Source organism: Pezoporus flaviventris, unplaced genomic scaffold (genome assembly GCF_033815535.1).
Source record: "Pezoporus flaviventris isolate CSIRO_AGI_PZ_B2104156 unplaced genomic scaffold, CSIRO_AGI_Pfla_v1 ptg000042l, whole genome shotgun sequence".
Lineage (NCBI taxonomy): Eukaryota > Metazoa > Chordata > Aves > Psittaciformes > Psittacidae > Pezoporus > Pezoporus flaviventris.
In genome coordinates, this window is record NW_026892590.1 from 49,086 (window position 1) to 64,059 (window position 14,974).

General features: G+C 50.3%; 1 protein-coding gene across 13 annotated transcripts in view; it reads left to right on the forward strand.

The window, feature by feature from the left end:
- EIF4G3 (eukaryotic translation initiation factor 4 gamma 3) overlaps nt 1–14,974 on the forward strand; it is a 151,215-nt gene that overhangs the window by 28,431 nt on the left and 107,810 nt on the right. The window lies entirely within an intron of this gene.

The window sequence follows — 14,974 nt, forward strand, 5'->3', positions numbered from 1 at the left end:
CACAAGCTGCTGCTCAATTATTCCTTCTCAAGCTGTGCCAGATAACTTCATCCACCGAAAGGGCACGAGCTGGAAACTCCTCTCTTAATGAGGAGTTTCAGACCCAATGTCCTTTGGTACCAGCATTGCTGTCTTCTTGAAGGAGCTTTGTATAAAATCACCTGTACCAGGGAAGAAAGGCAGATGTCTGGGTAGTAGCCCCATATCTCTGCCTTTAGGGGTTACATTACATAGTCTTGTCCCTTGGTCACATCTCTTCATTCTGTAGGCACATTATATATCTGCTTGTGTCGGAGATGAACTTCTTAGGTGCTGTTGATGCCATGTACAGCAGGTTCTGGGCAGAAGTCTTGTATGGAGGAAAGGTAAATGACAGTGAATGCCTTGTTTATGTCTGCAGGGATGAGAGGGGACTTCAGCTTTCTGCCTTCTGTCTCCAGGTCCATTGGGTTAAAACCTGCAGGAGTTTTTGTTCAAGCACTTCATTCAGTTGAGTGCAGGTGGCCATCACCTCCCTTCCCCTCCCTTCTCCTTTGAAGTCCTTGGATGGCTGGAGGTAACAGCCTATGTAGAGACATGTGCCCTGTAGCTCCTTGTGCCAGCTGGGAATGGCTCATACATTGAATGTTGAGATCCTCCTGCCCAGATTTCCATGGCTGAAACATTGATTTTACTTTTTTCCAGTGTTGACTGTTGCCTTCTGTTTGTCGTGTCCATTAGAACATGCCCGGTGTGCAAAATCAGTGCTCAGTGCTCCACTTGGCATCACTTTCCTGTGAGCACTGTGCCTGCCAGCACACTGAATGGGATTGGATGAGCTCTGCAAATCCACCAGCACCACCTGCGCCTTGGCCATGGTCTGTCCTCCCTCCTGTCTCCCGTGTTAGTCCTCTCCTTTCCCAAAGTGCTTATTCCCTAACCCAGAACATGGACAATATAAAACCCCTTGGCACAGCTGCCTGCAGCTTAGCAGAGAGCATGGAGAAGCAGCTTGACCCGGGAGGAGCCTTGTCTTATGTGTTTGAGTTCTGGAGCCTTGCTTATCACCTTCCTGAACACCACCCACGTTGCTTCACGTGGTGTTCACAGACATCCTTCCTTGGTCAAGGTCTGCAGAGGAGCAGCCTGACCACAGAATCCCAGCCTGGTTTGGGTTGGAAGGGACCTTAAAGCTCCTCCAGCTCCAACCCCTGCCACGGGCAGGGACCCCTTCCACTAGAGCAGCTTGCTCCAAGCCCCTGTGTCCAACCTGGCCTTGAGCACTGCCAGGGATGGGGCAGCCACAGCTTCTCTGGGTTTGGATTCTATTGCATCTTGGCTTGGCAACTGTAGCAGCTGCAGTGGGTTTTAAACAATCCTGGGATTTGAGGAGATGTAGTTGCAGGATTTGCACCCTCTGAACAGCACAGGATGGGGTTGTGCACTGCAGGACATGGCTCGTGGTGGGAGGGTGCCCTCTCCAAGGCGTCTTTCCAGAAGGGAGGCAGGAACTGGCATGTTGGAGGTGATGTGTGAAACACCTCCTGAAAGCTTCAGGGTGTTAATGAGCTAACGGCACTGGATTGAACCACTGATTAAAGAGCTATCAGACTGCAAATCAGGTAGTGCCAGCGAGAACAGATCTCACTGTGTGCCAGGGAAGCGCTGGGAAATCTCTACTCGGATCAAGTGTCACTTTTCCCACTTGTTTGCTTGCTCTTGGTGAATGATGCCAAGCTCTGTGTGCCATCGCAGGGCTTGTGCTGCTTTGGAGCTCGGATGGTCCTTGTGGGTGTCTGCGATTGTTCTTGTCCATTTGCTCGGTGAAGGAGCCCTGGCTGGTCTCCTTCACCTCAACACACTCCATCCCTCTCAGGAGTAAGCTGCATCCTCCAGGATTTACCTCTGTGCTGTCTCCCATGAAGGGCAGTGATAACCTTAGAGGATCACAGAGCTATGGGTGGCTTCAGCTGGGGTGAACATGCCATCCTTTGCTTCCTTGCTTTCTCACAGTGCACAGAACTCACTCGGACACTCTGGGGCTGTTGAGCCTGGCTGTGACACGGACTGTGCAGTCTGCAGAGGTGAGGAAGCCCTGCAAGCATGGGGAGTGTGCAGCTGAGCTTCGTGCCCTGCTCAGTTCCTGTGCTCCAGTGCAGCAGGGGAAAGGCCTGTGAGCAAGTGGAGTGTTCTGAGAGGGGTGCTGGGTTCTGTTCATAGCGTGGATTCTTGGCTCTCTGGGGTGAAGGCAGGGATTGTGATGGATGGAGTTTGACGTTGGGGTTAGAGGCACGTACCTGTGAGCTCAAAGGGTGGATCAGCCTTCACCGTGTGGTTCTCCGTACCACCTGCCTCATCCCAGCTGTGGTGATCACATAAGTGTTTGGTGATTTAAATCAGCTCCTGGGATCCATGGAAAGCCTCCACCATGGTTTCTTCTTGAATCGCTGGGGTGAGCTGGGTCACCAGAGAGGCTCGTGAATGCTGATCCTTGCTGAAGGAGGGTGGCAGAAGTGGGGGGTGACTTGGGTTGGTTTAGGGATCCCATGCAGTCTGGTGCTTGTGGCACCATGCCCTTAGGGAGCAGTGGGTTTGGTTTCCTCCTTTCCCAGGAAAGGAGAAAAAAATAAATTACAAAATGATAAAAAAAAAATGACAAACCCAAGCATTTGGGTGATGGGAACTCGGGAGCCATGTCTCAGTTCAGGGAATAGCAGGGGTGTAGGAGCTGCATAATATCTCCCAGTGAAAAGAAGCAGCTGAGCCGCTGGGGTTTGTGAAGTGCCCCTGAGATGCTCATTACTTCAGTGTGAGAATGTCTGGAAGAGCCTCTTGGTCAGAAATCATGAGGGCTTCTGTTTGAGCCAAGTTCTTGGCTCCTGTTAGTGCCTGGACGAGCGAATCCACATCCCGCTGACCCTCCAGCATTTTGGAGGTAGGAGACCTGCTGCTTCCATGAGAACATGCAGATGTCTGGAGCATCGCGGAGCAGAGAAGGTGATTTAACAGCTGCTGCCAAACAACAAGAGTAACTGGGAGGAATATCACTGTTTCTGGTCAACTGAAGGCCCGTGACTACTCCAGTTGGGGTGATTTTATGTTTTATGCCTGTATTTGTAGCTTCCAGGTTGCTGTGCTCAAGTCTGCCAGGTAGCAGGGCCAGCCTCCTTGGGTAGTGTGTGTGACTGAAGGATGACTCCTCTGTGACTGAGGAGGGAAACACTAAAAACTGTTCATTATTACCTTTTCTCTTACTGAGGTCTTTTCATCCCTCATCTTTTAAGCTGCATGAGCTGGTGCTTTCAGAATGGGTTGTGCCACTCGAGATGTGCATGGGTGTGAGGAACAGCATCGTCACCCCAAAGGAACCACTTCCCAACCCACATGATCTTGGCTGTCTTACCTGCCATCTCCTCTCAGTCAGATCCATTGCTTCCCAGCTCAGAGCCCTGTCTCCAGAGCTCCACAGCGTGGGCTGGATCCGAGATACCTGCAGCATCCTCCTTTCAGGTGATGCCTCTGTCAAGTCCTCTCGTGGCCTCAAGTCAGAGCATTACTCATGGTTTAATGCAGCTGTGCCTCAGCTCATTTCCTTTGTGTGTGTACCTGTGCCTCCTTTCCCAGCCCCATTGAGCTCCCAACCCTTGAATAAATCTCCCAAGGCTTGTATGATCTGTCAAACTGATGGCTGTCACGCTGCGAGTTCAGCTACTGAAGCCTTAGCCTATTACCATGCCCTGCAGGAAAATGATTCCTTAAGGGGGATCTGCTTGTGTTCTCATTTGAGAGGACAGAAAAATAGCTGGAAATCCATTTTATGCAGTGGTTTAAAGTTGTGTTAGCGTGTAGGATCACTGTGTTACATTCGGGTCAGCCTCAGCAGCTGTCCCTGCGGTTAATCCATCCCTGCACCTTGTGTTGAAAGCCAGGGATCACAGAATCATAGAATAGTTAGGGTTGGAAAGGACCTTAAGGTCATACAGCTCCAAGCCCCTGCCATGGGCAGGGACACCTCACACTAAACCATGGCACCCAAGGCTCTGTCCAACCTGGCCTTGAACACTGCCAGGGATGGAGCATTCACAACCTCCCTGAGCAACCCATTCCAGTGCCTCACCACCCTTACAGTAAAGAATTTCCTCCTTATATCCAATCTAAACTTCCTGTTTCAGTTTGAACCCATTACCCCTTGTCCTATCACTCCAGTCCCTAATGAAGGGTCCCTCCCCAGCGTCCCTATAGGCCCCTTCAGATACTGGAAGGCTGCTATGATGCGCTTAGGGAAACTACAGCCAGAGCTTTTTATGGTGCAACCTCCCTGTCTCTCTGTTCCTGCTTGGTCCTGTGCTTTAGGCTGACACAGTTGTGAGCGTGGCTGGGTGGAAAACAAAGTTTGGAAGGAAACGTTCATTTTAATCCTGGTCCCGTTGACTGAGCCCTTTGAATGGGTTCACATTGGCACAGGGCAAGTGGCTGAGAGAGGCTGGGGCCACCTCTGGCAGCACCGGTGCCAGTGACATGGATCACATCATGCTGTGTCCTTCTGCCTGCAGGCGCTGCTCCTTGGATTACACCCTCATGACAGCAGTTCTCCTTTGATGCCACTTGACTTCTTGTAGATGCTGTGACTTCCTGTGCCCCGAGGAGCCATGAGAGGCTCGCCTGGCCTCCCTTTCAGGTTAGGAACTGGCTCAGAATAGCTCTGAGAGCTCCAGCCACATGAGGTACTCTCTTTCCCAATCAGTTCCTCCCCTGGAAGGAGCTGAGGGCTGCATTTGGGTGTTTAAAAGGCGAAGTGAAAGTCTGAGAGGAGGAACTGATCATGAGTATTGAGAGGGCAGGTAGGGAGTTGCTGTGTCCTCAGGGGAGGACAATTTAAAAGCTGATTGCCTTTACCCATCCTTGTCATAGAATGAGCCAGGCTGGAAAAGACCTGTAAGATCATCAAGGCCAGCCATTACCCCAGCACTGCCAAGGCCACCACTAACCCATGGCACTGAGGGCTTCACCCTGGTAACATCAGTGGTTTCTTGACCCATAGACATTTGCCTGACCTCCTAAATAGCTGGAAATGAGGTCTGCAAGCATCCAGCCCCCTTTCTGGGGGGTGACATACATCTTACCCAGCTCACATTTGATGTGATGATGTCTTCACATGGATGGTGCCTGGGGGCACACAGCTCCTGCTGGAACACCCCTGGGGGATGCAGGTTCTCTTCCTTCCCTCTGTTCCACATACATATGAATCATCTATTGAAGTGTGTGTACATGTTGTAGGGCTCTCACAGATACACTTCTGTGACTACTTATATTGATCGGTTCATGCATGCTTTATGAAATAAGGAAGTGATGTCTTGGTGTAGATCCTCTGAAGGTGACAAGCAAAATTCCAAGTTTGCCTTTGGTACACAGATGTAAAGAGCAGCACCACCTAAACCCCATCATTCCCACACCTTGCACTCTGTGGGCAGAAAGCAAAGGAAAACTTAATAATGGATGAGAGCAGCCCAGCCCCATAGCCCTGGCAGGTAAGATCTGCACCAATTTCATCTACTAGTAAGAGATAGATAGCTCAGGATGGCATGGCATGAACCCAACTTCCAGGCATTGGCCTGCTTAGGACTTTGGGCTTCATTTTTGATGCCAAGCTGCTCAGAGCTGGCTGGGCGTGCACGGTCCTTGTGTAATAAATCTCTGCTTCTGATTGATTTGGTGTATTCTGGAGTGTAGGCTTCCTCTGGCACCTCTCCTTGGGCTATTGCCCTATGGTGCTCCCCTGTAACTTACAGCAGACCCTCCAGAGCTCAGCCAGGTTTAGTGCTGGTCACCAGGGCTCACCCTGTTGAACCTTCACCCCACCTCAATATTTTGGGCTCTTTATAACCTCCCTCAACTGGGTTTGTGGCTGGAGGACCATGAGAAATCACTCTGAGCAGTGGCTGAGCAGGGCAGGACTGCTGAAGACTGATGGGGCTGTCTGGAGTTCCTGAGCTCAGCCTGTGTTCTGCAGCATGACGGGAGTTTCAATTAACAGGGGCACCCATAAATAACCCTCCTAAAATGAAATGGAATTTTAAGGCTGCATTGGCATATTCCCTGTGATGCCATAGAGGCAATACCATGACTTTCCAGCTGAAGGGAGCTGATGAATTCTATTGACTTTCCCATCTCTTAGCAGAGTCCATCTATTGTAAGAATAAAATATGAAGTTAAAAAGTACAGGGATGGCTGGTGTTTTATGGGGGAAGGAGGACTAATAAGCTAGAACAGGTTGGCTGTGAGGAGTTTTCTATTGCTGAGCAGGAGGTGCTTTCCTGGCACCTTGTTCACCTTGTGTTACCTGTTACCTGAGCTGGGACAGGACTCATCCAAGGCCTTGGTACTGTTCTGTTGCCTTAATTACTGCTATTTTTCAGCTTGGTCCAAACCTGGATTTCATCTTATTCAGGCTGTGCTTTGGATAAACACTTCTTGGAGGTGCTGGAGATACCCACAGGACAAAGTTCAGAGTTACAGGAATATTCAGTCCATTGCTTCCAGTCCCTCCACCCAGAACCACCACGCTTCAAGGAAATCCCATCAGGATTAGAGGGGTTCAGACACAGTTTCTTCCACCCCGAACAACCTTTCCAGGTCTAAGCTGAAAATAGGCAGTTTGTATTGATGCTGGGGTTGCAGTTGAAGAGACGGAGATGAAGTGACAAGATCAGTTTGCCCTTAGGAACACGTTTGTATTGCGCCAAGTAATTGATGGGTTTTGTTGTGTTGGCACTGATGTGGTCCATGGGCTGATGGCCACCATCACTGCTCACAGCCACAATGAAGGCACCAGGCTGAGGATGGGGATGGTTCTGTGCTGCTGAGCTGCTGTCTCCAGCTCTCCTTAATTGAGAGATGCAAACCTGAGCCTGCAATAATGAGCTGTGGATAATGAGGTGTTGTCTGCAGGTGTAACTATGGCGGCTGCCTACAGCTGTGGTGGTAAAGTTGCTGGGTTTTATTTGAAAGCAGTGAGTGAGGTGCTGGAAATAATTTGCCAGAAAAAGGGGTATTTTTTCTGCTGTTATCTTCCCCTCTAACCCCCAGCTTTCCTTTGGCATTCTGTTTGGCTTGGCTGTGAGACCTAGCACATGTGGAGTGAAGACAAAAAGGAAATGATGGTGATAATCAGAATCATGATATGGTTTGGATTGAAAGGGACCTTAAAGCTCATCCAGCTCCAACCCCTGCCACGGGCAGGGACCACTTCCACTAGAGCAGCTTGCTCCAAGCCCCTGTGTCCAACCTGGCCTTGAACACTGCCAGGGATGGGGCAGCCACAGCTTCTCTGGGCACCCTGTGCCAGCGCCTCAGCACCCTCCCAGGGAAGAGCTTCTGCCTAAGAGCTCATCTCAGTCTCCCCTCTGGCAGGTTAAAGCCATTCCCCTTGGCCTGTCCCTACATCCCTTGTCCCAAGCCCCTCTCCAGGTTTCCTGCAGCCCCTTCAGGCACTGGAGCTGCTCTCAGGTCTCCCCTTCAGGAGCCTTCTCTTCTCCAGCTGACCCAGCCCAGCTCTCTCAGCCTGAAGCAGCAAAGTGCTGCTGTCTGATACACGTCATAGATTGAGGAAAGGTCTGATCTAATCTGTCACTGTTAATGATTAGCCAGGTGGGAAGTGGATCTCAAACTCCTGCCTTGTGTTAAATAGGTTGTGAGGTCATTCCTGGTGCAAAAAATGCAGCACTGGGTGTTACCTGCACATCAGGAGTGAGTGAGGAGCAAAAATGTATTGCAGAGTGGATGTATGTAGGGAGAAAGACTTTGGGAATAGATACTGTGTGAGAATGGGTATTAAAGCATGTAATATGGGCTCAGGTAGAGACCAAAGGTTCACTTTGGTGGTGGCTGCTGCAGCACAGTGTGAGGGTGTTCAGCCAGGAAGAGGCTCTATGTTGTGTATCAGGGGTTGGGCCACCCTGGATCTGCAGATGCAGTCCGGGTGTGAATGTGAACACCAGTGTCCACAGATGCAGCTCCGGAACGTGCCGGAGGGAGAGGATGAGGAATATTAATGGCTGGAGGATGCTGGGTCCCAGTGCTGGGGAAGGGGATGGAGAGCACACTTCCAACAGGCATTTGAAGGTCACGTTTTCCTTTCCAGCAGTGATGATGAGGAGCATTGGGAAGCTTGTCCTCTGCTGGGCACTGACTTCCATCGGGATTCTTGTGCCCCTTTTCTTTGGGAAGCTCTCACCCTGCTCCTATTCAGCTCAGTGCAAGCGCAGATTGGATGATATTGTGTGGTAGACAGAAGGGAAAGGAAGTGTTTGGGATTACTGGAAAGCTGGAACTGAGCCTAATGATAGGTAATTAGGTAAAAAGCTTAAGATGAATTTGGAGAAAAGTTTTATTATGGGGAGGGTATTTGTTGAGAGTCTGGTATAAGCTGGGATAAGTAGCAAAAGCCTTGCTGCTTGTAACGTTTGGATGTGGACAAGGCTTGGGAGATGATAGTTTAATGAGGAGCACTTAAACGAGCCTTATCACTTGCAGTTATCATCAGGCAGTTCAGACTGGGTGCTGGGAGGTCAGTGATTGCAGACAAGGCAATTGCAGTTCATAAAGGTGCCAGTGAGGCTGTGAAACAGCAACAGAGTTGATGTAGGTGCAGTTCTGGTAATTTAAAATATATTTATTTATTTATTTATATATATATAAAATATAAAAGGGTAAATACCTTATTTAAGGTGTTTGTTACAAGTATAAACCAGCCCAGAACTGGGAGCTTAAAGAGTTGCTGTTTAGTGCACAGATAACTGGAAGGATTCAAAAGGTGTTTGCACAAACGCTTCACTGATCCCCTTAAAGTGTAGATGTTTGGTAAATGGCCATGCAGTTGTGAGCATTGTCTACACAAGTTGCAGGAAGGAGCTGGATATTAGGCCATAAAATCTAGAAAGAAGCTTAATAATAGCTTTACCCTGGAGGGAAGGAATGCCATCGAGAGGGACCTCGACACACTTGTGAGGTGGGCTGATGCCAACCTCATGGAGTTTAACCGTGCCAAGTGCAAGGTCCTACACCTGGGTGGGAGCAATCCCAGCACAGCTACAGGTTGGGCAGAGAAGAGATTCAGAGCAGCCCTGTAGAGAAGGACTTGGGGGTGTTGGTTGATGAGAAAATGAACATGAGCCGGCTTCAGTGTGCGCTCACAGCCCAGAAACCAACTGTATCCTGGGCTGCATCAAAAGCAGCGTGACCAGCAGGTCAAAGGAGCTGATCCTGCCCCTCTGCTCTGCTCCTGTGAGACCTCACCTGGAGCATTGTGTGCAGTTCTGGTGTCCTCAACATAAAAAGGACATGGAGATGCTAGAACAAGTCCAGAGGAGGCCACGAGGATGATCAGGGGCTGGAGCAGCTCCTGTATGGAGCCAGGCTGAGAACACTGGGGCTGTTCAGCCTGGAGAAGAGAAGCTGAGTGGAGACCTCAGAGCAGCTTCCAGTGTCTGAAGGGGGGCTATAGGGATGCTGGGGAGGGACTCTTCATTAGGGACTGTAGTGACAGGACAAGGGGTAACGGGTTAAAACTTAAACAGGGGAAGTTTAGATTGGATATAAGGAGGAAATTCTTTCCTGTTAGGGTGGTGAGGCACTGGAATGGGTTGCCCAGGGAGGTTGTGAATGCTCCATCCCTGGCAGTGTTCAAGGCCAGGTTGGATGAGGCCTTGGGTGGTGTGGTTTAGTGTGAGGTGTCCCTGCCCATGGCAGGGGGGTTGGACCTGGATGATCTTAAGGTCCTTTCCAACCCTAACTACTCTGTGATTCTAAGGTCCTGCTGGATATAAGTCATGATGGGGGGGGTGAACCTTGGTTTGTGTCTGTTTACAGAAAGAGAGGTATGATGCTGAGCTGCTGTGCTCCACAGCTTGGCACTTCTAAACCAGAACCCCCAGTTTTGCTCCTTTACAAGCAGCTTTTATTGTGTTCCTTTATTTTTAACACGCTTCTAGCCAGAAACCTGCCCTCAGTACCAGACTTCAGCGTGGCGTGAACCTGACATTGTCTTTTAAGGAATTCTTCACCTGCAGCTCTCAACTTTTACTCTATTTCTGAGTTCTCTGACAAGAAGTTGTATTTATTTCTTCCCTGCTGTAATAACAGTAAACACCAACCATTGAACCAACACCCCCCCATTCAATTTTGACCTGTGATACAGTCAGAGCTCTGATTCATGCTTTATGTTGACATCTCATCGCGTTGCACAAGACCAGTTGCATCCGTCTAAGAAAGCTGAGATAAACCCAGTGTTTCAGTACAGGTCAGCTCGTTCCTGTGAGGTTCCATGGCCCCTTGTCAGGAATCCACTAGCAAAAAAACCCAAACAACCCAGAACAAACAGAGCCAAACCCATTTAAAATGGGATGAGATCTGAGCAAGGATGGGAGATGTTCCATGCTGGGGCTGGGATATGCTGTTGGGTATGGGCAGCAGAAGGCTAGGAGCAGCAGGCTGGCATCTTATGAGGTGGTTCTTAAGCCTTTTATGTTTTTCAAAGTCCTTGAATTCCATTGGTCTTGATTTTTGTAATGTCAGCTTTATCTCTTATGAACAAGAGCTGCTTCGCTATGAGGGGTATCAGGTACTAGAGTCCTGTAAGACAGTTGGAAAAGTGGAGACACCAGGGAAAAGCAGCTTGTGCCTTGGTAATGAAGGGCTTGGTTCTGCATGTACACATTGGATTGACTTCCAGACTGGATCCTGCCTTTTCCTAAGCTGGAGTTGTTTGTTGTGTACCATTTGGGGGCTTCTCTGCTTGGTTGCAGTATTTCAGTGTGGAGAGAGCGGATGGCACCGCTTTCATCTTGTGTGTGTGTATTATCCCCATGTGACGTGTCCCTTGGTGGGGTTTGGGTATCTCATTTGAAGGCTGTAGTTTGCTTTCCCAGCTCCTGAAACCAGCCCTGTTAAGAGAGGAATGTGTTTTGAGGGGAAAATTGGTCTGTGAAGTACTTGCTGAGCATGCTGGTGGTGGGGTGAGGGAGCCAACCTGCAAAATTCCTGGCTGAGGTGTTCATGCTGCGATTTAATTCTCCTTCCAATAGGGAATATTGAAGCTTTCCCAGCTCTTTACACGTTGCAGTGCAGGTTTCTGAAACACAGCGTGCTGTGGGTGAGTTTGTCGTTGTGCTTGCTTTTGCGAGCCTGCTTGGTTTTTATCCCATCTAAACTTGCTAAGAGGAGCCTGGTGCTGCCTCCCACCCCTTCTGCGCTGTGTGCAGAGCAGCAAGCCCAGGGAAGCAGAGGGGTTATTGCTGCAGTGTCCAAACCCCAGCAAGGTGCTGCTCAGACCCCATGGCACTACCTCTTTAAGAGCACAAGCGCACTGCGAGAGCTCCGCTTGCGAGAGGCAGGAGCTCAGGAGCCATCCCCGGCTGCTCAGGCTTGGATGGAGAGGAGAAGACCCTGAGCCCGCTCAATAGCCAAGCTCCCCGGGGGCCTGCAGCCAGGTAGGATGCAGCATTGCAAACAAAAGGCTTTGCCCGGGGAGCTGTGGGTTCTGGGGTGGTGATGGGGAAGTTTCAGCGGCGGCTGCCGGAGCTTTTCCCTTTTCCCTTTCAAGCGAGCCCTTGTGGTTCCCAGCCTGCTAAATTCGGTGCTTCTGCTGCCCGGGTGTTCACCTCCTGCACTGTGATTGCATGTTCCATAGAGACGAGGCTGCAGAGGGGGAACCAGGCTCTTTGAGCAGCTCGCTGCCATCAAACACCTCTGAAGCATTCCTAGCACCAAAAAGCCAAAGGAAGAGCTTGAATTGGACGTGGCTTCGTGCCCTTGTGTCATCTCGCGTGATGGTTTGATCTTGGGGTGTTTTCAGGCCTTTAACACTCAAGTTTCAGGACAGGCAGGGACATGCACCGGGATTATGCAACCCCAGGGATGGCTGGTGGGAGACTGGGTCTGTGCAGGGAGAGAAATCATTACTTCTGGAATGTTTGTGTGTGAGGCATTTGCCTGCATGCCCCTGGGTACCCGCAGATCTGTTTATTCATGTGAGAAGGGGCTTACTTGGTCCTGTCAGCTGGAAGTGAAGGAAGAGGCCATCAGTGCATGCTGGGGATAAAATGGTTGCTGGTTGCTGGAAATGAGTTTAGGTGAAAAGGAAAATGAATCCATTTTGGAAGGAAACGGGAATAGTGTGTTCTCTATCCCCCTCCAATCGCGGGAGCAGGAGCAGAGCAGAAAGACCTGTGCAGATCCGTGCTGTAAGAGCTGGTTTTACTGCATGTTCCAGGCTGTTCATTGCAGTAAAAGCACACAAAAACTGTGCAGCATTTCAGTTTGGTGATTAGAGCAAGCAGACAAAATGGGATACAAGGAGGAGGCTTCTGCAGGAAATTCCTCCTGGCGTGTATTTAACTCTGCCTCTGGTAGTGCCTCCGACCACTCCATCTGATGGGGCAGCTCTGAGCTCTGCTCCGGGTTTATTCCTTAATCACTTTATGGAGGAATTGTGGATGCTTCCTCTTGGAGCGTGGCTGTGGCTGTTCAACTCAACCATCCCCTCCTCCTCGTAGGGACGCTTCTGGTTTCAGGAAGGATCCTGTTTGGTTTCTGTCTTTGCCTGCCCTCTCCCACCGGGTCTTTATATCTCCTGAAATTCCCCAGCTTGTAATCCCTGCTGCAGGCAGATGGGGACTGGGTGGAACTCCCATTGCAGCTGTGCTGCTTTTATTAGCCTGCCACAAGCACCTCGCTTACGTGGGCTTTTAAATATATATATTTCATGAGTTAATGAGCCCTGAACAGCGATGAAGAGAATCCTGTTAGTGCTGCCCGCTGCCTGTGTCCTTCTCATAGTTTTTGGCACGATGCTGATGGAGGAAGGAGTCGTTCAGCTGACACAGGCGTGAGGAGCAGGGGTGTAGTTCCCCTGCACTGGGATTTAAGAGGTTCCCCTCGCTCCTGCTGTTTGGCTTCGTCGCCCGCCTCATCTGTTCTCGCTGCGGTAATGGAAGGAGCTCTGACAACGGTGTGAGGTTTGGATTCAGCTTTGCTTTTCCATCCCTTCGCCCTCCCTTCCCTTCCCACCCTCCTGGATCGTTTCGGAGCATGGCTGCACAAATAGTTGGAGCCGTGCAGCTGAAGAGGGTGACGTGGGTGGCAGGGATATAGGGGGGAGGAGGAGGGCACAGGATCCTCTGGAATTGGATCTAAGCGTGCCGGAATAGTGACATGAAAGAGCTGCCTGAATTATTCAGCATATCCTCATTTTCTTCACGCTGTGGTTCATTAAATGCTGCAAGAGAGCCAGGCTGGGTTATCCTTTACCCCTTGAAGTGTTATCCTTTACCTCCTGTGTGTGATGGGGGCAGCGGGAGGGCAGTTTGTGCTGCACCTCAAGTGGTGCAGCTCCCAGTGGCACTGAGATCTCGGTGTGGTGAAAGGTGCTGAGTGCCCCAGGGCACACTTTGCTATGGACACAGAGGTGATGCTGCTGCTGGGTGAGGGTCCACTTCCCACCTGCCTGCTGTGACCCGTTCATGTCCCATGGTGTGGTCTCTGTGCTGTCACTCTTAACCCAGCTCTAGGTGAAAGAGCCTCCTAAGTGAGAGCCTGCTGATGGACTTGTGCTTCTGGAGCAGTGGCAGCCGTTGCCCCAGGCAGGGCTCCTTGGGCAGACCCATTCTCTGATCCTGTGTCTCTGTGTGGAGTTTAAGGCGGTTTTGTCCCTATCAGTTTCACATCCAGGTCAAGTCCTTTGGCAAAAAGGACTTAAATGGGTTCCTTTTAATCTGATGACAATCTTCACTTCCTAGAAGTGATCTTAAACAGCAACCCCAAACTCTGCAAGTCCATCGAAACTCCTTCCTTCAGGCGGCTCTTCCTGGGTGCAAAAAGAGAGGTTGCTCTGCTCAAAGAAGATTATTTCCTCCTGGCTTATATAAGTTCTAAAATAGGAAAATAAATCCCAACCTTTGCGAGGATGAAGCCGTTTTCCAAACTCGGGGAGATCCCTTCGGAAGCAGAGGCTGCTCCAGTTGATTGTCAGACCTGCCTCCAGATGGGAAGCCTCAGCTCTGAGGGAAGGGTGGCAGCTTGACCCGGGGCCTGTGTCCTACCCGTCTGCATCACCTGGTGATTGTGGGGTGAGGGCTGGTGCTGCAGCCTTTGCATGCACAGAATGTGGAGGGTTTGTTCTGCCTTGCAGTGTGTCTCTAACCCTCCTCTCCCAAATTTTAGCGTTTCCGAAAGTGGGGAATGAAGGGAAGGAAGACCCTCGGGATGCAGGCTGGGAGCAGCATCTCAGCCCCGCTGAACTCTGTGGCAAATCTTCCTGTTCTTTCGCTTGAGTCAGGATTTTGCAGCTGATGTTGTTGTTAAAAACCTCTTTATTTGATCAAACACCACCACTTGTGCATGAGGCTGCAAATCGAAGACGAGCCTTAGAGCCTGCAGAGCAATTCTGGCCCTCATTTAGAAGGGAAAAAGGGATGGAAGATGAGTGAGCACCGTCCTGGTAACAGTGCTGGATCCTCATCTCAGTTCTCTCCGTCAGAGCTGGTTGTAGGTGTCCTGTTCTACACCTGCCAGGCTTTAGCAGGGACATCACTTACGTGCAGAGGTGTTGTGAAGGTCAGTGGTGTCTCTTCCCTTCATAATCCTATAATACAGGATTTTATCGTGTCTGGCTTCAAGCCTTGAATACAAAACCAAACGGGAAGGTTTTAGGGCAATTTCCCATCCTGCTGGGAGAAGGCAGACCTTATAGTGACATGTTTGGGATCAAAACAGTGGGATATTGTCAATGAGTTTCTGCTCTGCATCACATTGGTCCTGGAGGAGATCTGGCTGGGCCGTGCTGCAGGCACGCAGCAGATGCAGAGCAGCTCATGTCTGAACATTCCTTGCTTCAACCTTGAAGTTCCATCTGGTTTAAGGCAGGGAGCAGGTCAGGTTGTGGAGCTGGGGTTGCTATGACACTTACCAGTGCTGCCGCTGAGATGTTGGTCCCTGCAAA